Source organism: Oryzias melastigma, linkage group LG9 (assembly GCF_002922805.2).
Source record: "Oryzias melastigma strain HK-1 linkage group LG9, ASM292280v2, whole genome shotgun sequence".
Lineage (NCBI taxonomy): Eukaryota > Metazoa > Chordata > Actinopteri > Beloniformes > Adrianichthyidae > Oryzias > Oryzias melastigma.
In genome coordinates this window covers 23,956,752-23,979,066 of record NC_050520.1, presented here as the reverse complement: position 1 = coordinate 23,979,066, position 22,315 = coordinate 23,956,752, and the positions used below count along the sequence as shown (strand labels likewise).

Genomic DNA, 22,315 nt, shown 5'->3' with positions numbered 1-22,315 from the left:
CATTTAATTGGAGCTTAATGCAGCTAATGTAATGCTACACTTGTCATCTTAGCTCTGGACTTTTGGGCGAGCTGCTTCACTTCTAGAACTCTAGTTTTCTCACCGCTCTATAACTCTGCAGCAGATCTGTACCAACTAGGGCTGGGTTGAAAAAAAAATTAATCTATTTGAATTGATTTAAGCTTAATAGATCAATAATCGATTCACAAAAGATATAAATCGACTTAGCACAAAAAGCTAAAGTCAGCTAGCTTGATGCTAACGTTCAATAGAAATTCCAATAGGACGGCTAATGCTAACGTTTCAAAATCTGTTCTTTGAACCAAAGGACGTGATCGCGGCGCGGAATATGAAAGAAGCCTTGGATGAGCGGTTCATTCCCAGTGTAAATTCGTAATCCGTGCCCCCCCTCGCGGCGTTTGGTTTGAAGAGCGCCGATTATGAAACATTCACTATGCAGACAGAGATGTTCTGTAGACACGGATCTGCTGCAGATCTTCTGCTTTAATGACAGCAGCACACGATTCATTTAAACCCAGAAAACTGCAGAGACAGAGCTAGCTGTGTTAGCGCCGATGTTAGCTTAGCTAGACAAAGCTCTCTGTTCAGCGTGATCAAACTCAGTAACAACTAGGGCTGTAACGAGCATCCGGGTGTTTGGGTATTCGCGATTTGCTCCCGAAAATTCGAGTACGGATATTCGCGACGTCCAAGATCGCTGATTCGCGATATTTATAAATGTAGTAAATTGTAGAAAAATATGATCATAATATCATCTGGGAACGATGTATTTTTGCTCTGAAATGCAGATTAATGTCGGATTTTAAGTTTACGAACTAAATCAAAGCCAAAAGAGCCGCGGTACCGCTACCGGAAGTAAACACATCTTCGTGACGGTGAAGCTTCCAGTTTTCAAAGTAAAACTAGCGAGAGTTTTTTTCTGTTCAGAAACTGAGACTGAAGTTCCGCTCACAGACATAACTTCTGAAAACATGAATTAGTTTTAAAATCGGAGCTTTAGCTCCAGTGTTTACATTCTTTTGGTTATGGTAACTCTTCAACATTTGACGCAATTAACGAAACTCCAGTTTATTCTGAAGAAACAGCCTCGCGCTGCTGAAAGGTGGATGTAATCAATGTGAATCAGCTGATTCTGCCGCGAAAAAAAACTTATTTGGCTCTGCACCAATATGTGATGCTTAGAACGTAAAATGTTGAAGAACTTTAAAGGCCTCGTATGGTGAAAATCGTGATTTTTCTTAAACTGCAATAAAACATTATTATTTATGTCACAAATGAACCTCCGTATAATTATTTTGTCACCCGCGGCCCCGTGCACTCTCTTCAAGCGTTCAAAGATAGCGCGGTTGCTCAGATTTTGTGCAGCCACCGATAAGTAGGTCATAGGTCGTGTGACGTCAGTACAGGAACATCCAGCTAGATCCGCTAGTGTTGTGATGACTTTCTGGGCATGGAATTACTTAACATAATAGAATTTGGACTGCCGTGGATTTGGGGATTCGAACGGGATAATGGTGAACAGGTGTGTGGTATTTGGGTGCAGTAATGTGCCGAAGAAGGGGGTCTCCCTTCACGAATTTCCCGTTTTAATAAAGGAGAGGGGCGCACTCCGGTCAGGGGGAGGCTCTGAGCCCTCCCCGGCCCTCCGGAGGAGGAACGCGGGCGGTGTACTGGAACCTGGCTGGCGCACGCCGGACGGCCAGGGTGAGGCCGCCGCGCCGCGCTGAGGGGGGTTTGCGGTTCCGAGGCCCCAGGTTGGGCATGGGGGGCGCCGTGGGTTCGCCGGTTTGTCCGGCGCCGGCAGCCGAGCCCGCACGAAGGGTTTTTACTCCCTCTCGGGGCCGTGAGGCTGGGGGGGGTGGTCGGTTGCGCGCGGGCGAGGGAAGCCGAGAGGGCGGCGGGGGAGCGAGCCCAACCGTCGCCGCAGCAGACCCAGGCGGGGGGCTCCGTCTGCCTCGGCCCTGGAGGAGGACGACAAAGGACGCTCCGCGATAGCGGCGGCGCCTTTCCTTTTCCGGTAATGATCCTTCCGCAGGTTCACCTACGGAAACCTTGTTACACTTTTACTTCCTCTAAATAGTCAAGTTTGATCGTGTAACCCGGGTAATTGCTTTCCTCTGTCTGTTCTGACCGACTGCTTGCGTGCTATCGCGAGACTTGCGTACTCCCGGTAGTTCTCACGTGACCTTCGTTGCCTCTTTAAAAATGGCGCCGTACAGGCTGCCGTAGGAAGCTAGTTGGAGCTACTGCAACAGGTACGCTATTCATGTCATTCCATTCTGAAACGTACTCCGTATTATGACGACTGATATGGTTTCAACTTCCAGGAACGTTTGTTCGTGTGTCCAGAGATTGTGTTTGCACGATTTGTTGCATTTAAGAGGGAACTGGTAAGTTCAAGACTTTGTTTACGTTTTCCGGAGCTAGCATGCTAGCGCTAGCCTCCGGCCTGTCAGAGCTAAACCCATGTTGTTTTGTATCTATTTGTATCAACATTTATTATGTAAACTCTGCATTTTATGTCGAAGTGTTTAAACGTTATTCTGATGATAAATGCATTATATTTAGAGTCATGGTGCAGTATTAATTTGATCATTTATGAATTAGAGTACTCTGATGAATTGTCTATTTAAAAATTGTACATGTACTAAGTTATTGAAACTGGACAATTGAATGTTTATATATTTATGTGAACATGACGCATGTTTACTCTGGTCCTGTCCCATACAGGCCAGGTTCCATCTCCACTCGATCTTGTGCTTCGATGGTGAGCTGCTTGGAATCCTCTATAACTTGTGCGGTAAGAGGTGCAGTGGCCCTGTCCTCTCCCACTTAACACCTCTCATTGCCTCTACTAAAGACACAGTGCATCTCTTTTTTCCTGGACAATAAGATCGGGACTAAATTCTCTGAGTTACAGCGATCAGCTGGGACCTCATGAACTCTTTGAACATTTGTAGACGTCTTGTGTGTTTGTGTGTTGTTTGTATATGTATATATTGTAAATGTCTTTTGGGTTCAACTATATAAATTTTCACTCCTGCACCGTACAATTATTTTTGTGTCTGTGTGTTGTTTGAGCTCTTCACCTCCCTCCCTGAGATGAACCAAGATCTTCTGATACGAGCTAAACTAAACTGCTAAATGACAATCTGAATATATAAGTGTCCCCATTTGGGTTACAATCGTCTTCTCCCCGCCATCGCTGTATGAGCTTTCACCATCGTCATCCGAAGCCCCTGTATCCTCAGATGAGGAAACCTCCGGTTCAAACTGGTAGGGCTGTACACCCTCCGAACCCTGTGTCGTTAAAATTACCGTGTTTGATGAAGGGTCATCACCTTCATCCAAAGAAATATCCGCTAAATCGTGGTCTACGTCGCTTCTCAAACCGTCCCCCATTGTTGTTTACACTTTGGGATCCCTGAAGTGACTTCACGCCCAGCCCCCGCCCATCACCACCTATCTCCCAAATTTAGAGCTGTGCACGACCATAAAATGATCAATAAAATCGCGCTGGATCATTTTAAGTGAATATTTTTATCAGATTCGTTTTCCAAGTTCCATTGACTTTCTAAATTAAAAAAAATGCCACTGCACGAGGCCTTTAAGGATAGAAAACTGAAATTCACTTTTGTTTTTAGAAACATTTTCATTTTTTTAGAATCGTTTTGGTTTGTGAAATTTTGTTTTGATTTCTAAAACTTGAAGTTTCTTATTATTTGATTTTAGTTTTTAATTGTCATTGAGATCTTTAGAAAGTCTAGTGAACATATCTATAGAGTGGAGCTGAAGCTCAGAGTCACACTGACCTTCTGACATGTGAGAGCTGGCCACACTTTGGACATGACTTTTGTCTCTTCTCTTCCTCTGATCTCTGTTCTGTGGCTCTGTCTCTTCATCTGGAGTTGATATTGATTCTTCATGTTGGTTTCCTTCTTCATCCTGACTATCAGTTCCATTAAAGCTCTGCTGATTGTTTCCATCTGCTTCACTGTCAACATGTTCCTCCAAAGTAGGAATCTCCATCAAGGTTTCAGTCTCCTGCTTCAGATCAAGCTGCTCTTCATCCTGACTGATGCAGAGTTCTCCTGGTTCCTCTTTCATCGGGGAAGGTTCTGGATCCTGCAGTTCCTCTGGAGTCTGTGGAGGTTCTGGATTCTCCTGGTCCACTCTGAAGTTCCTCTGCTGGTTGCAGAGATCCTCTTCAGTCGACCAATGCTGGGGGAGGACTGCAGGGACACAAACACAAGAAGGGGGGGCTTTTAGACGCTGACAGGACTTTAGTGGATTGTGGTGTATGATATATACATTAAACTTCATGATGAAGGAAAACAGCAGCAGTTCAGAGTAGAACTGGACGATATGAAAGAAATTATATCATGATGTAAATTATTATATATCACAATATAAAACAATAAAGTATATTTTCAGTTATTTAAAAAAGCTCTTGCTAGTTTTATTTTGAAAACAGGAAGCTTCACTGACACTTTATTTTGAAGATTTGTTTCCTTCCGGTGACATCAGCGCCGCTCATTTGGATGTTTTATTCTGTATTTCAGAGTGATCAATATTTGACTACATGATCATTTACTATACTCTACTACATTTATAAAGATCATCAATCAGCGATTTGGACGTCAGAATATTCATACTCGAATATTCGGGAGCAGATCCAGAGAATCCGAGTGTTTGAATACTTGTTCCAGTTCTGTTCCACAGCTCGGTTTATCTCTTATTTTTCTAATCTCATGTGTTCATTTTCATGGACGTTCCTGATAGAAGGTTTGTTGTGTTAGCATGGGTGCAGGAATAGCCTCCTAGCATAGTTTACATATTACTGTCTTCTGCTCATCGTCAAACGTCTTGAATCTAAAATGTCATCAAATCACAGACGTCTCCATCTTTTACTGAAAGTTCTTCTTCTTGGTCCGCCTGGATCGATGTATGTGTCTGTTTCTACTCCAGGAAACAACTTCCAGCTGTTCCTCCATCGTTCTGCACTCGTGTTAACGTAAAGCTTGTTGTCAAACTCGTGTAAGTGAGAAAGAATCAAAGAACGTAAAGCAGCTTAATGTTGTAAAACCACAAGACGGAGTTTCTTTATGAAGAATCTCTTTTTAATTAGTGCTGGGAATCACTGGGTACCTCACGATACAATACGATACATGGGTCACGATATCGATAGTATAGTATGGTATAGCCTCTAATAACTAGCATTATATAGAAGAACATGTTTTTTGGGGGAAAATATATCCCCATTTATCTTTTTCAGCTTAAACACAATCATAATAAACAACTTTTCTTATTTTGTGCAACAAATTAAAGACACTTTTGTGCAACATTGCTGAAATCAGTAATAATATGTCTTTGACGAGCATTGACTACAACCAAATTGGAATTATCTGTCAGATTCAATGTTAACAATAGTAAACATGATCAGCAGTGACGCTACTTAGTGCAGAATTGTTGTAAACAACAGAACAAAAATTAACTAAGTCAAGTGGCGACAGCTATCTACCTCTAAAACAATGTCACACCAAAGGATGATGAATATAATGTTTTACAGCCTCTGTCAAGTGTTATCTAATTTTTCGTGCACTTTTCCTTTACTTGAAAAGGGCTGAGCATCCAAAAATGAAGGCTGATTCACTCAGACAGTCACTTGAGATTATTTTCCAATCTTTATTTTCCATTTGGTCAGTCAGCAGTTAATAGGTAAAATCCTTAAAACACATAATAATGGCAATAAATATAATTTTAAGTGCTTCAATTAATTGGCAACCTCAATAAGTTTACAGTGAATTCATGTACTGTAGCGTCCCTCCAGACTGATGCACCGAAACTCCAAAGCTTTTTAATGCTCTTTATTCTGGTTACTGTCGGCCGTAACCAACGCCGTACAACTTGCAGCAACTTCAGAACCGAACCAACCGGGGAGAGCGCTTCCCCAAAAACATTCTCATTCCCTCGCGCCTGCACAGCCCAACCTCTTTTTTCTATTCAGCCAATAGCTGCGCCCAACCAGTCCAAACCCCCCCGCCCGACAACAGGCTGAGTGACAGAACAAGGGCCAATCAGCGTCTCCTACTGGTGCATTCACTGAACCCTGGAATCCAGAATGCACCCATACAGTTACCCAGCAGAACTCAGTCCGCTACAGTACTTTATTTTAATTACATTTTAATTTAAATTTATACATCAAATCCTGTTTTATTTATTTAAGAATTACTTTAAATTATTATTAGCAACAAGTAACAATTACATTGTTTGAAAACGTCACATTATAAATTTACCAAAGTTACACCGTACACCAGCAGGTTAAACATTGAAGTCCATGAAAGTGAAAATTCCGACAGTCCTTGAAGTGTACACAGACAACTGCGAAGCACGCGCTCAGTTCCCACAGCAAACAGGAAGTAAGTGATCGCTGACATTCTAGCGCTCAGACAAAGTCACTTCTTACCGGCTGGATCTCCTACAGATGGATGATAAATGCTGACAGGTAGACATGCTTCACACACGCGCTACAGAGCCTGAATCTCACCAGAGCTTCTCCCGAACGAGCGCGTGACTCAGACGCTCAGCGCTACAGCCTCTTCAAATGAAAATATAATATCGATACTTGGTAAGTACCCATCGAGAATCGATTGCAGGACTAAATATCGTGATATATCGCAATATCGATATTTTGGCACACCCCTATTTTTAATTTGTCTTTATTTTCCCGTATATATATTTTTGTGTCCACACTGACGAGGTTGAGACTATTTAATGATATATTTGTCATAGTAATTGATCAAATGAGGTTATAAACCTGATCAGCTTCTCCTTGAGGTACCGAGGTCTAAAGGAAATGCAGGAGGAGCGAGTCTTTTCTGTCTGTGCTCACAAACTCTGGAACGCTTTGACTCTAAATATCAGACGAGCCTCTTCCACGTCCATCTTGAAAACTAGACTCAAGACTCATTTTATAGTCGAGCTTTGACACTAAATAGAACTAGTTCAGATCAATGACGAGCAGTCAGGAGAGGCAGAAACACAGAAGAATACAGCTTCAAAAGGATCCAGAGAAAATAAATATTCATTGTCAGACATGACTGTTTGTGATTAGTTATTTCTGTGTGGGTTTTCAACCTTTCTTAGGTTGAACGCATAAAAGTGTTGAATTTTCTGCTGAAATCCAGGAGAACAGCAGCAGAGACACAGACAGACATCTTTTTAGTCGAACTTTGACATAGTTTTGACATGTCCACATGTTTTCATTGGATTTGATACATTTGACCAAATCCAATCAAATCTGATGAAGAAGAAATGTTGTGCAGATGAAGAAGAAGTGTCCTACCTATGTGGTGGAGCTGAAGCTGTGGTTTCCAGCAGATATCCAGCAGTCTGCGCTGACGACAGAGCTCCTGCTCGTACTGGACGATGGTTCCTTCACAGAGTCTGCAGATTTCTTCAGCAGCAGCAGCTAGTCGCTCGCTGATCAACTCTCTCAGAGACTGAAGGGAAGACATGGTTCCTGCAGCTGCAGAAGATCTTCAGCTCCAACAAACACCAAAGTCCTCTGAACAGCAGCAGCTCCGATCATCTGCTAGTCTCACAATCACAGCCACGTTGTCTTTACGTTCAACACGCATTCACTCATTTACGACACTTTAGCTAAAGAGGATTGTTCGGAACCGAACCACGTATCGCTACATCTCTGTAGAAACCTCACGAACGTCCCAACGAAACACCACCGTCCTCTCAGCACAAGCTAACGCTGCTGGCATGCTAGCTAGCGCCTCGTGCTGTTCTTCTTCTTCGGTGGTTTATTGGCGGATAGAAAACAGCGTCATGGTGCATTAGCGCCACCAGCTGGTCTGGAGTGAAAATGTTCCAAACTTCACTACCAACGCGATCCACGTCGGTCCAGTTCTTCAAAGAATTTCTGTCTTTATGACTCGATTCATTCTTTAGAATGTTTTGCTGTCATTAAGATAAATCTGTTTAAATGATTAAACTGCAGATAAAAGTCTTTAAAAAATTGAAGTAGAAATTATGACCAAAAAAGAATTTTAAAATGTCTTTAATGTCACAATTATTATTTTTTAAAGCATAAACAACAACAGATAAAACCATTAAACTCTTCATAAAAAGGTCTATCAATGTAAAAACAAACATTTTTTCCACTAAATACATAAATTATAAGTAAAAACCAAGATAAAAAAAGATCAATTTTCCAAACATGAGTTAAACCTTTCAGTGTAACTTTGGGTCGGTGCAGCTTCTAACTGGTTCAGAGGAACAATGACGTCTGTGAGCAGAAACCTCAGTGTGAGGGAGGAGGAGCTTTCACTTGGAATCAAACCAGCAACACTTTCTTCAGGGTGACGACCGCTCCACCACAGACAGCTGCAGACTGACAGATGTTTGCAGCTGCTGGAGCTTCTTCAGATGAAACAGTGATGCTGGAAAACGCCTGATAGAGATGTTGGGAGTCCATCACAGGGTTTGCTCCAGTACAGTCTCTCTCCTCCTCCACCTTCATCTGTGAGGCAGCAGAAGGTCCTCCTCTTCTTCAGATGATGACGCAGTCATCCACCTGCAGCTGCACCTGCAGCTTCTCACAGACCATGAGGACTAATGGACAAGGTGTTGGACTGTGGATCAGAGGTTTGAGGGTTCAAGTCCCTCCATGGTTGGAGACAGAAAGTTAAGAAGTTGGTTCTTCTGGGCTGATCTGCTGGACCAAACGGTCTAAACATCTGAATCCTGTGATAGATCAATGATAGAAAGACATGAAGGACAGCTGCATCTGAGCTGAAATAATCCAGTTTTCTTCTCTCAGAAATGTGTTCCAGTCTAAAATCTTCCAGATTTTGTGTGTTTATTGTTCTGGTTTGCTCTGGAACAACACAAACAAACAAAGAAGAAATAACCAACCCGACCAGAATTCAGGCAGAACTCCAAAATGGACTGGAGAACATCCTTAAGCGTTGGTTCTGGGAGAAAAGAAGAGACATTCAAAGATTCAAAGATTCAGATTCAGATTCAAAGACTTATTGTAACTGTCAGGAACAGTTAAATTGTGGGGGGTCCACCAGCAGCAATGCACAGCACAATAAAAATATAGAAAAGAAGTTAAAAATAAGAACAAAATAAATAAGTAGAATAAAAGTAAAATATAACCTATTTAACAGTAATAATAATATGAAACTGTATAGAGGTAGGGCAAAAGGGGAAGTACACGACATAATTGCAGCATAGTCATTTATATTATTTAAAGTGAGTGTGCAGTTGTGCAAAATTGACAATAATTCCAGATTGTTCATTGGATGTTGTTCAGCATCCGTATGGACCAGGGGAAAAAGCTGTGAGTCTGGTGGTATGTGACCTGATTGACCTGTAGCGGCGTCCTGATGGCAGCAAGTCAAACAGGTGGTGGGCGGGGTGGGTTGGGTCCTTCAGGATTGTAGATGTTCATTTTGGCAGCGGGATCTTGATTGGGTTGCAAGGGGGGGCAGGGGGCAGCCGATGATTTTCTGTGCTGTGTTGATGACCCTCTGCACAGCCTTTCTGTCCAGTGATGTGGAGCCTGGGTACCACACATTCAGAGAGTAGGTCAGAATGCTCTCCACAGAGCAGCGGTAGAAGTTCACCAGCAGCCTCTGATCCAGATCACACCTCCTCAGGATGCGGAGGAAGTGCAGCCGCTGCTGAGTCTTCTTCACCACGGCCCGGATGTTTGCTGACCAGGACAGGTCAGCAGAGATGGTGATGCCCAGGAATCCGATGGAGTTTACACAGTCTACCCGTTCTCCATTTATTTGTAGCGGGGCGTGGGCGTGACTGTGTCTTCTAAAGTCCAAAATGATTTCTTTGGTCTTCTGGACATTTAGAGACAGGTTGTTCTCCGAGCACCACTTGGCCAGGTTGCTGATCTCTGCCCTGTACGCCGTCTCATCACCGTTTGAGATCAGTCCCACCACAGTGGTGTCATCTGCGAATTTGAAGATGGCATTGGAGGTGTGTGAGGCGGGGCAGTCCGAGGTGTACAGGGAGAACAGCAGGGGGCTCAGGACGCAGCCCTGGGGGGAGCCGGTGCTGAGCTGGAGGGTGGAGGAGAGGTGGGGACCGAGTTTTACTTGTTGTGGACGGTTGGTGAGAAAGTCCTTAATCCAGTGGCAGGTGAGTTGGGGGGATGTGAAGGTTCAGCAGTTTGGAGATGAGAATGTCTGGGATGATTGTGTTAAAAGCTGAGCTGAAGTCCACAAAGAGCAGCCTGACGTAGCTGTCTCTGTTCTACAGGTGGCTCAGCGCAGTGTGTAGAGTCAGGGCTGTGGCGTCTTCTGTGGATCTGTTTTGCCTATAGGCAAACTGGAAGGGGTCAAGGGTCTTTGGGAGGAAGTCCAGGATGTGGCTGGAGACGAGACGTTCCAGGCACTTGGTGATAACGGATGTTAGGGCGATGGGTCTGTAGTCGTTGAGGCTATTTACAGGAGGCTTGGGACAGTGAGAGGTTGAACAGTGTGGTGAGGACACCAGCTAGCTCACCCGCACACTCCTTGACGACAACCCCTGGGATGCCATCTGGTCCTGCAGCTTTCCTGGGTTTTGTAACTCTCAGGGTTCTTCTTACCTCATGTTCCTGGAGGATGAGTGAGTGGTGGCTGTGGGTCAGAGGATGTTTCAAAGCGGGCAAAGAAGCTGGTGGGGGTCGTGCTCAGGCCCCTAAAGTTGGTTAGGGCTTGGATTCCTCTCCACACCTGCTGTGGGTTGTTGTCCGGCAGGTTATTTTCAATTTTCTTTTTGTAGTCCTGCTTTGCCTGGCGAATGCTCCTTCTCAGATTGGCTCTGGCTGTGATGTAAAGGGCGTCATCACCTGATCTGAAGGCTGCATTGCGGGCTCTGATGAGGGCCTGGACCTCTGATGTCATCCAGGGTTTCCTGTTGGGAAAGACCCGCACATATTTGGACACTGTGACGTTTTCCACACAGGTCTTGATATAGGAGAGCACAGTGTCTGTGTGGGCCTCGAGGTCCTCCTGTTCAAAAACACTCCAATCTGTGCTCGCAAAGCAGTCCTTTAGTTGGGGGAGGGCATCAGCAGTAGAGGGTGTGAATGGGGACCTTTGTTGGTTTTGACTGGTGTCTGAGGGGGGTGTAGGCTGGGATGAGTAGCAGTGAGAGGTGGTCAGATTGACCAAGATGGGGGAGGGGGGTTGCTCCGTAGGCATGCTTAACGTTGGTGTAGACATGGTCAAGCATGCTTTATCCCTTGTTGGACACTTGACATGTTGATATAAATTGGGGAGAACTGTCTATAAACTTGCTTTCTTAAAGTCCCCTGCAGTTATATGGAGGCCATCGGGGTGGGCTTGTTGTTTTGTTAGCACGTGGTGGAGCTGGCTGAGGGCGGTGCTAACGTTTGCGTCAGGAGGGATGTAAACAGCTGTAGCAATGACTACCGTTAGCTCTCTGGGAAGGTAGTACGGTCTGCACTGTATAGACACAGTCTCGAGGTCAGGGGAACAGAAGCTGTCTATTACCCTGCTGTTTCGACACCAATCCTCATGCACATAGACACAAAGTCCGCCTCCCCTCGTCTTACCGGAGCTTTTGTACCCGATCAAAGCGATGTAGCATCTGACCGACTAGCTCCACGCTAGCGTCTGGTATAAGCGGGTGCAGTTGGAGTATTGCGACGTCTTTCTGGAACCAAAAGAGGACCTTCCACCTCTTTACTGAGACTCTGGAGCTCTCTTCTACAAACACCTCCAGGGCCCGTTTCAAGAAGCAGGTTTTGGAACTCTGAGTTTGTGAACTCCAAATTCAGTAAAACTCTGAGTTTTCGGTTTCAGGAAGAGAAATAACTCAAACCCGGGAAAGTGGGTGAAACCGAGCCCGTTTAAAGAAGCGGGTTAAACTGAACTCAGAATCAATCACTATGGTAACTGAGTCTGTGAACGAAACCTGGTCTGGAGCAGGTTTCCTTTTTTATTGTTCTTTGTTTCAAACACAAACAAAAAATGAAAATAAACATTATAATTTAAAAATAAAAATATAATAATTTAAAAATACAAACATAAGAATAGAAAAATACAAGAATACAAATATAAAAGTAAAGTGTGCTTTATAAGTGAGTGTATGACGCGTTTTCCCAACACTGCAATGTCTTTGGCCATTTTGGTTCTGACTCGCTTTATTTGTGGCTTCCAGCTCATTCTGTGTCCATGATGACTCTGAGGAACTCGATTTCAGTTACTCTCTCTATCACGTGATCGTCTATAACAACTTTGATTACTAAATCTGCAGGAATGTGACAATTTCCAAAAATCATGCAATTTGTTTTGTTGACATTGAGTGAGAGCTTATTTGTATCAAATCATTCTTTTAGTTTCCTTAATTCTGTGTTTACAGTTTTTTATAACTTCTGTGAGATTTTTTCCTGTACTCACTATACTTGTGTCATCAGCGTATAAGATGTATTTAAATTTGCTTGATACAATATGGATGTCATTTATGTATAATATAAAAAGCTTTGGACCTAATATCGATCCTTGAGGAACTCCACAGTTTAAACTTAGCAGGGATGATTTAAAATGGTCCAGTTGTACGAACTGCTGCCTGTTTAACCAATTTAATGCCAGTCCTCATATTCCATGTCTCTCCAACTTTTTTGCTAAAACGTTGTGATCAATGGTGTCAAAAGCCTTTTTAAATCGATGAACACTCCAACTGTGAACTCCTTATTGTCGGTGTCATTTATCATTTCTTCTGTTAATTGCCATGGAAGTTGATCTGTTTTTTTCTGAAACCGTATTGATCATCGGACATTAGCTTATGTTTTTCAACAACACTTTCCAGCCTTGTGAGGAATACTTTTTCCAGTATTTCTGAAAATTGTCAGAGTAAGGACACTGGTCTGTAATTCATGAGTTGATGTTTGTCCCCTGATTTGTATAGTGGAATTACTTTAGCTATTTGCATTTTCTCTGGAAACGTGCCTGTTTGAAAGGATAAATTACAGATGTAGGTTAGCGGGTCAACAATGGCGTCAATGACCTTTTTTTACTACGGTCATATTAATTCCATTATAGTCTGTAGATGTTTTGTTTTTGAATTGTTTGACGATTTCTAGAATTTATTTTGCTTCTACAGGTCTCAAATAGATGGAGTTTGGATTTCTCTTTATGTGGTGTTCAGCTGTTTCCTTTACAGATTCATTTGTATGATTTATTTCGTCAGCTAACTTTGATCCTATTTTTACAAAATATTTGTTAAATTCCTTTGTCATGTCCTGAATATTGTTGTATATTTCGTTTCTACTGACTAAAGAGTCTGGATAATTTGTTTTCTCTTTGTGTTTTCTAATAACATTGTTCAATACTTTCCAGATTCCTTTAGTATTTGATTTATTTTTTCTAAAATTTTTGAACAATAGTCTTTTTTGCATGTTCTCATAATACTGGTTAGTTTTTTTTTATATTTTTTATATCGCTGTTCCGCTTCAACAGTTCTGTCTTTTAAAAATTGTTTGTATAAACCGTTCTTTTGGTGCATGCATTAATCAGTCCCTTTGTCATCCACTGATTTTTGTTATATTGTTTCTTACTACAGGATTTAGTAATCGGGCAGTTTTTGTCATATATTCAGGTAAAATCCTGCATAAATTTGTCGTAAGCTGCATTGACATTATTACATTCGTACAGGGTTTTCCAAGTTTGTGCTTGTAGTTCTGATTTAAATTCATTTATTGACTCCTCTGTTAGTTTTCTTTTGTAAACCACCTGCTGTTTCTCTTTTGTTTCTCTACAAACACATTCATAGTTGGCAAATACCGGAAGGTGGTCACTGATGTCAGTCATCAGTAATCCACTTCTTATTCTGTTTTCTAGGCACTTTGTGAATATGTTATCAATTAAGGTTGCACTATTTGTTGTTATTCTACTTGGTTTATTGATGAATGGATATAAGCTCAGACTGCACATTTGATGAGTGAAATCATCTGTTTATTTGGGTTTAACAGATCTATATTAAAATCCCCACATAGAAATATGACCTTTTTTGAAATATTAACAAACATGTTTTCAATAGTGTTTGTGAATGTTTCTATGTTTGAAGAAGAAAGTTGGAGCCTCGTCTCTTCCTGCTCTAACATGGAGAAAAACACTAAACTTCCTCGTTTCCTGGTTCAAGGACGCCTGAACAGAGCTCCGCCCCCTGCATGTGTGGATGTGTTTGTTAGCTCCTCCCTGTAATCAGACCCTGAGAGAGTCTCTGCTATACAGGAACTGTCGTGATTGTGTGTTCTTTTTTTATTAATAAAGTTGTGTGTTTCTCTGACTGGTAAGGACCAACAACAACACAACATGGCAGCAACCGTCACCACCACATCCTCAGAGACTTCCCTGGAAAGGAGAAATGTCCAGAGAACTTTTCCCATTTCCACTCCCTCCTTTCAGCTGCTGCTCACAGTTCCCCTCTGAATCAGGAGGGAGGAGCTCTCATCTGTTCTGCCCCCCCATCTAGAACGACATCAGCACCAACTGAACATTCCAAAGCTCTTTTCAACCCAATTCTACTGAGAATGAAGCAAACACATGAATATTAGAACAGCTTTAACAGGATGAGGGGAAGGCTAAAGATTAAAGTCTGTTTGTGAGTCAAAGATAGAATGAAGACTAAATCAATCTCAAACAGTGTTGATTGAAAAGAGCATTTATTAGATCCAAACAGGCTGCAGGAATTTGACAGACAGCTTTCAGTTTGAACCTTTAGACACTAAGATGCAGTTCTGGAAACAGCCAGCAGGTGTCTCCCTTCTCCCTCCTGCTTCAATGCAGTTAGTGTTGTTGAAGCAGCTGCATCAAAGTGATTCTCTGTCATTCCTCACTAACATCCACTCTGTTCATTCATGTCCTCTGGAGAAAACAGGCTTTATGCTCAGAAAGTTTCTACTAGTTTCAGACTTTCTAGAAAATGATCAGATTCTACTGGATTTAGATGAAACTTCTTTAAAAACTGCAGCTAAAAATGTTGTCAGCATGAAAAAGAACAGAGTTTTACACACAAAACACCAAAGAAAAAGGAAGTTCAATCATAAAACTGTAGAAAACATCAAACTAAAACTGTGAGTCTTTCAAACTGCATGAGTCAATATTTGATCATCAACAGAACAGAGATGATATAAAAATGATTCAACTGAGAGACTTTTGTTAGTTCTGGTGGGATTTCTGCTTCAGGACTCAGAGTAAACAGGAGTGTGGTTCCCACGGTTACCATGGTTACAATAGAACAACATCCTGTAAATTAATGAACAAAATACAAAACCCAGCAGCCTTTAATCAGAGGAACTCAGTCCACTTTGTGGTTCTGAAAGGTCTGATAAAGATGAAAAAGAAGAACCAAAATGCTCCCAGATGGAGAATCCTGAGGCCAGAACTGCTGGAAGGTTTTCTTTCTTTGGTCAACAGCCATGCTGCTGCTTTCTGGACCAGCTGAAAGATGTTCAGAGAATGCTGGTCCACTCTGTGGTACAGAGACATGCAGGAGTCCAAGAAACACCAGAAAAGATCTCAGATCAGTTCATGCTGCAGCTCTGACACTCATCTCTACTTCCTCTGATTCCTCCATCACTCTGCTCTCCACCTCCAGGAACAACATCTCTGCAGACCAGCTGCTGCTAATGCTTTCATAGCAAAAAGGGGGTAAAGAGAAGAACTTCTCCCTCCCAGCTGCAAACAGAAAGCAGAAACACAGAGATGAAGTGTTGTCTCTATCTGAGCAGCAGAAAGAGCAGCAGGAGCTTCAGTTCTGTTCAGAGCAGCAGCTTCCTGTCATCTCCACCTGTTTGAGCTTCTGCTGCTCTGATTGGCTGACTGTTGTCCTGAAGCCTGTCATCATTCTCCTCAGAGCTTCACTCAGATGCCGCAGCTTCACAGGAAACTCTGTATCTTTGCTCTCAGACTAACTTTAGGACCAAACATCTGGAAGCAGCTGGACTGACTCCAACCCTGTACTGACCTCAGAGTCTGCAGTTTGGAGTTTGGACTCTCCACCAGATCCTGGAGCTGCTGAACATCTGAAGAATGAAGGTTGTTGTTCCTCAGGTCCAGTTCTGTCAGGTGGGACGGGTTTAAATTCAGAGTTGTGACCAGAGCAGCACAGCTGATCTTTGACAATCTGCACCACTTCAACCTGAATCCAGAAGAAAGAGTTTCATTTAAAGACAAAGTTCATGTTTTTCATCCTTCAGTTCTTCTAAAGAGTTCAGAGCTGAAGAAGGTCAGAAAGTTTGGAAAAAGTCCAAAGATGTGAATCAACAGCAGCAGATCAGAAGAGTCAAGCAGAAGCAGAGAGGAAGAACATTCAGGAACATTCAGGACAACATGCAGCTGCTTCAGTAAAGAAGTCCAGATGTGTGAAAGTCAAACATCAGCCTGTGGCTGCATCTAAACCAACTGATGTTTCTGCACAATCAGCAGAAAAAGTCCACTTCCTCTTTCTGCTCAGCTCTGCTCCAAACAGCAATGAATCATGGGAGAATTTCAGCTCCATCTTTAAGTGATTTGTAGATTTAGCATTGATCCAAGATGAAGTCTCTTTTTACAGACGTGTAATAAACCTCAAAGATGTTTTATTCTTCAATGTCACGTTAAATGTGAATTTCTCCATCATCCAAACTGAAGCTTCTCTCATTTTTGTTTGTGTTCTGTACTGTGATGCTGTAGAGCTTCTTTTTAGTTTTCTATTGTCTTTCAGCCAGCAGTGGACATCCAGTGTATCGCTGCATAACGATTGGTTCTGATGCTCTTTATTCACATCATTTCATCAAAGAATTTAGAGTTAAAAAATGTATTTTTTTATTAGAAACATGATAAAGTAAAATTTTAGAAGCACAATTTTTAAGGATCAGAAATATAAATTCAAGACTTTTCCGGGTTTTTTAAGGTATTATTTCCACATTCATGAATTCAATGTTTCTTAGACTTTTTCAGACCCTGTGAGAACCCTGCAGAAATCCCATCTCTAATGTTGACCAACCACGTGCAGCTCAAAGAGATAATAAATTAATAAAAAGAGCTGGAGCCGTTTCAACTGTGATTGCAGCAAGTTGGTGACACAGATGTCATTACAATGCTTAAGACGAACGTCCATCCATCCATCCATCTTCCTCCGCTTCATCCGGGACCGGGTCACAGGGGCAGCAGTCTAAGCAAAGTTGCCCAGACTTCCCTCTCCCCGGCCACGTCCTCCAGCTCCTCTGGGGGGACCCCGAGGCATTCCCAGCAGGGCCGGATCTAGCCAGCCCTTGTTGGGGGTGCAAACAGAATATTGGGGGGGCAAGTTTGGGGATACTAAGTGGTTGCGGTGTAAAAAAAAGCCCAAGAAGCCCCACTTCTGATGAAAATCCTGTCTGTGTATCATGTCTGTCTGTCATTTTTCTTCTGAAAGAGAACAAATGTAATAAGAAATCATTTTTTTTTTTGCATTTCTGAGTATTTCTCCTCTTAAATCAATCAAACTGTCTTGGACAGACTCTGTTTGAATGAATGATCTTCTTTCCATTAACAGCTCTGCTGCACATGCACTAAACCCTCATCTGTTCTTAGCGTGTCTAGTTCAGGTTCTGGAGAAGAGAAGATGGTATCTTCACATTGACTGTAGTCAAATGAGCCGTCGTTCACATTTCTGTGGTCAAATCAGCCGTCACTGGATTTTTTGTGTGAGTTTCATCCAATACTTACGGTAGCAGGACTACTGCTGCTGAGAACCGCGTGTCTCTGCCGCTGAGCCTGTGTGTGCATGAGAGAGAGGGAGTGAGAGAGAGGAGGGCCAGAGTAAAGCGAGAGGCCACGTCCTCCCTTGGATCTACCAATCAGCACTAGCAGCTACTTTGAATGGGAGCCAGAGAGAGCAGAGAGCGCTCTGTTTTTCTTGTTTGCATGGCGTCACGTTTGGGGGGCAGTCCTGAAATTTGGGGGGGCATTACCCCACCTTGCCCATGCCTAGATCTGGCCTTAGTTCCCAGGCCAGCCGAGAAACATAGTCTCTCCAGCGTGACCTGGGTCTTCCCCGGGGCCTCCGCCCAGTGGGACACCTCATCAGGGAGGCGTCCAGGAGGTATCCGGATCATATGCCCAAGCCACCTTAACTGGTTCCTCTCGATGCGGAGGAAAAGCGGCTCCACTCCAAGCTCTCTCCGGGTGACTGAGCTCTTCACCCTATCTCTAAGGGAGCGCCCAGCCACTCTCCGGAGAAAACTCATTTCAGCCACTTGTAGTCGGGATCTCGTTCTTTCGGTCACGACCCAGAGCTCATGACCATAGGTGAGTACTGGAACGAAGATCGACCGGTAAATTGAGAGCTTTGCTTTCTGGCTCAGCTCTCTTTTCACCACAACGGACCGGTACAGCGACCGCATAATAGTGGACGCAGCTCCAATCCGCCTGTCGATCTCACGCTCCGATCTTCCATCACTCGTGAACAAGACCCCAAGATATTTAAACTCCTCCACCTGAGGCAGGAGCACTCCACCCACCGAGAGAGGACAAACTACCTTTCTTCGGTTGAGAACCATGGCCTCAGACTTAGCGGTGCTGACCCTCATCCCAGCCGCTTCACACTCGGCTGCAAACCGCTCCAATGCATGCTGGAGGTCCTGGTTTGATGGAGCCAACAGAACAACATTATCTGCAAAGAGCAGAGATGAAATCCTGTGGTCCCCAAACCAGATCCCCTCCGGCCCCTGACTGCGCCTAGAATTTCTGTCTTTTAAGACTATGAACAAAACTGGTGATAAAGGGCAGCCCTGCCGGAGTCCAACATGCACCGGGAACAAGTCTGACTTACTGCCGGCCATGCGAACCAAGCTCCTGCTCCGGTCATACAGAGACCGGACAGAACTGAGTAAGGCTCCCCGGACCCCATACTCCCAGAGCACCCTCCACAGGACACCACGGGGAATGCGGTCGAACGCCTTCTCCAAATCCACAAAACACATATGGACTGGATGAGCGAACTCCCACAAACCCTTCAGCACTCTGAAGAGGGTGTAGAGCTGGTCCACTGTTCCAAGACCAGGACGGAAACATCATTGTTGTTCTTGGATCTGAGGTTCGACTATCGGACGGACTCTCCTCTCCAGTACCCTGGCATAGACTTTCCCAGGAAGGCTGAGGAGTGTGATTCCCCGGTAGTTGGAACACACCCTCCGGTCCCCCTTCTTGAAAAGGGGAACCACCACCCCAGTCTGCCAGTCCAGTGGTACGGTTCCTGTCTGCCACGCAATGCTGCAGAGACGTGTCAGCCAAGACACTCCTACAACATCCAGAGACTTGAGGTACTCAGGGCGAATCTCATCCACCCCCGGAGCCTTGCCACCGAGGAGCTCTTTGACTACCTCAGTTACCTCAGCCCGGGAGATGGACAGTTCCACCCCAATGTCCTCAGCCTCTGCTTCCTCAACGGAAGGCGTGTCAGCAGGGTTGAGGAGATCCTCAAAGTATTCCTTTCACCGCCCGACAATGTCCCCAGTTGAGGTCAGCAGATCCCCACCTGCACCGAAAACAGTGCCTGCAGAAAACTGCTTTCCCCTCCTGAGACGCCGGATGGTTTGCCAGAATCTCTTTGAGGCCAACCGATAGTCCTGCTCCATGGCCTCACCAAACTCCTCCCAGGACCGAGTTTTTGCCTCCAACACAGCCCGGGCCGCAGCTCGCTTAAACTGCCTGTACCTGTCAGCTGCCTCTGGGGTCCCACAAGCCAGCCAGGCCTGATAGGACTCCTTCTTCAGCTTGACGGCATCTCTTACTTGCGGTGTCCACCACCGTGTTCTGGGGTTGCCGCCACAACAGGCACCAGAGACCTTGCAACCGCAGCTCCGGTAAGCAGCAGAGACAATAGAGGTGGAGAACATAGTCCACTCGGACTCAATGTCACCAACCTACCTCTGTACCTGTTTGAAGCTTTCCCAGATGTGGGACTAAAGACCTCCCTGACGGAGGGCTCAGCCAGACGTTCCCAGCAGACCCTCACAGTACGTTTAGGTCTGCCAAGTCTTTCCGGCCTCCTCCCCCGCCACCGAATCCAACTCACCACCAGGTAGTGATCAGTGGACAGCTCAGCCCCTCTCTTTACCCGAGTGTCCAAAACACACAGCCGGAGATCGCCTGAAACAACTACAAAGTCGATCATCGATTTCCTATCTAGGGTGTCCTGATGCCAGGTGTACAGATGGACATGTTTGTGTTCGAACATAGTGTTTGTTATGGACAAACTATGACGTGCACAGAAGTCCAACAACAAAACACCGCTTGGGCTCAGGTCAGGGAGGCCATTCCTACTAATCACACCCCTCCAGGTGCCACTGTCATTGTCCACGTGGGCATTGAAGTCCCCCAGGAGGATGACAGAGTCCCCCGTTGGGGCACTTTCCAGTACCCCTTCAAGAGTCACCAGGAAGGCCAGGTACTCCGAACTGCTGTTCAGCCAGTAAGCCGAAACCACAGTCAGAAACCTGTCCCCCACCCAAAGGCGAAGGGACACGACCCTCTCGTCCACCGGTACGAACTTCAACACTTGGTGGCTGAGCTGGGGGCTCACAAGTAAGCACACCCCAGCCCATTGCCTCTTACCATGGGCAACTCCAGAGTGGTAGAGAGTCCAGCGTCCCTCAAGGGACTGAGTTTCAGAGCCTAGGCTGTGCGTAGAGGTGAGCCCAACTATATCTAGTCGGTATCTCTCAACCTCTCGCACCAGCTCAGCCTCCTTCCCTCCCAGAGAGGTGACATTCCATGTCCCAAAAGCCAAATTCCATGACCGGGGTTTGGGCCGCCGAGGCACTCGCCTTCGACTGCCACCCAAACCACAATGCACCGGCCCCTTCAGAGCTCCCCTGCAGGTGGTGGGCCCACTGGGGAGTGATCCCACGTCGCTCCCTATTCAGTACATGGCAGTGTATGGCAGTACACATCCAGAGCGGCAGGATTCTGGAGAATATTATTTGCCAGACAAAGACCAGATTTCAAGACCACAAAAAAATGATCTTTGTCACCCTCCTCGACCCCCAGAAGTTCCAGGAATACCAGAGAAATTTCAAACATGCAGTCTTTTCCAGCTTATCACAGAGCCACGGAACACTTTTCCATCTCGGCTGAGAACAGAACTGACTGTCATGTATGCCATGGATGATTTTGCAGGAAAATCTCCCACTGATCTCCTTGACTTCCTTCAGCAGAAAAATCTGCATGAGAGCATGGGGCAGCTGTACACATTTGTGTGTTTGGCGGTGACCATAACCGTGTCCACTGCTTCTGTTGAATGGACATTCTCAGCCCTGAAGAGAATTCAAACTTATGCCAGAAATACGTCAGGGCAGGCTCGACTTTGAGCATTAGCTTCCATGGTGATAGAAAAGGACTTCTTGATGGTACTAAAACGCACGGATAATCTGCACGACAGAGTGATTGAAATCTTCTTGAGGAAAGAAAGGAGGATGGATTTTGTGTACAAATAATCCGGATTTTTGGTGAGTACAATTTTGCTTTATTCCTAAATAATATTGTCATTTTATCCGGTTATTTTTTATGCTTTTTCATGTGTGTCGCAGTTGTACCTGCAGTAGAAATTTTATAGCCATAAAATAGTTATTGAGGGTTGGGTTGATTCAGATGGAGCACTACTGAAGGCCTAGGTGTGAAATGTACGGCCCGCCACTGTATTCTAATAATGGTCTCTGACATTAGAAATGAAGAAGATGTAAAGAAACATTCAAACATGACATCTTCTGTCACAGTGAATGGATTAAAGCTCAGAAGAAGAAAACAGCTTTTAGCATGAAGATGGTCAGCATGCAGCAGGAGAACATCAGCCTCATGTCTGCAGTTTAGTGTCAACACAACTTTGTCATCATATTGATCTGAACAAAACTGAAACATGGAGTCTGACCTCAGAGTCTGCAGTCTGCAGTCTGGACTCTCCAGAAAACCACGCAGATGAAGAAATCCGGAATCCTGTATTTTGCTGTAGCTCAGGTCCAGTTCTGTCAGTCTGGACGGGTTGTTCTTCAGAACCAAACCCAGAACTTCACAGCTGATCTCTGACAAACTGCAGTTCTTCAACCTGAAATCAGACAGAAAAGTGTGTTCAGAAGCAGTGATGACAGCTGGAGTTCCAGCAAGTAAACAGAGTTTGATCAGATTTACAAGATCATTATTGAAACAAATCAGTTTCAGATCAATCATCATCACACAATCAACTCAACTGATCAGGAAAATATCAAACAATCATCAGTTTTTCTAACAGC

At 44.3% G+C, this 22,315-nt stretch overlaps 1 long non-coding RNA gene across 1 annotated transcript; it reads right to left on the bottom strand.

Moving 5' to 3' along the window:
- Positions 1 to 13,159: 13,159 nt before the first annotated feature.
- On the bottom strand, positions 13,160 to 22,016 carry LOC118599196. Its single transcript, XR_004948493.1, has 3 exons — positions 21,958 to 22,016; positions 16,033 to 16,206; positions 13,160 to 15,743 (listed from the first exon to the last, which is right to left on the bottom strand). It is a non-coding gene; the product is annotated as an uncharacterized LOC118599196 (long non-coding RNA).
- Positions 22,017 to 22,315: the final 299 nt, after the last annotated feature.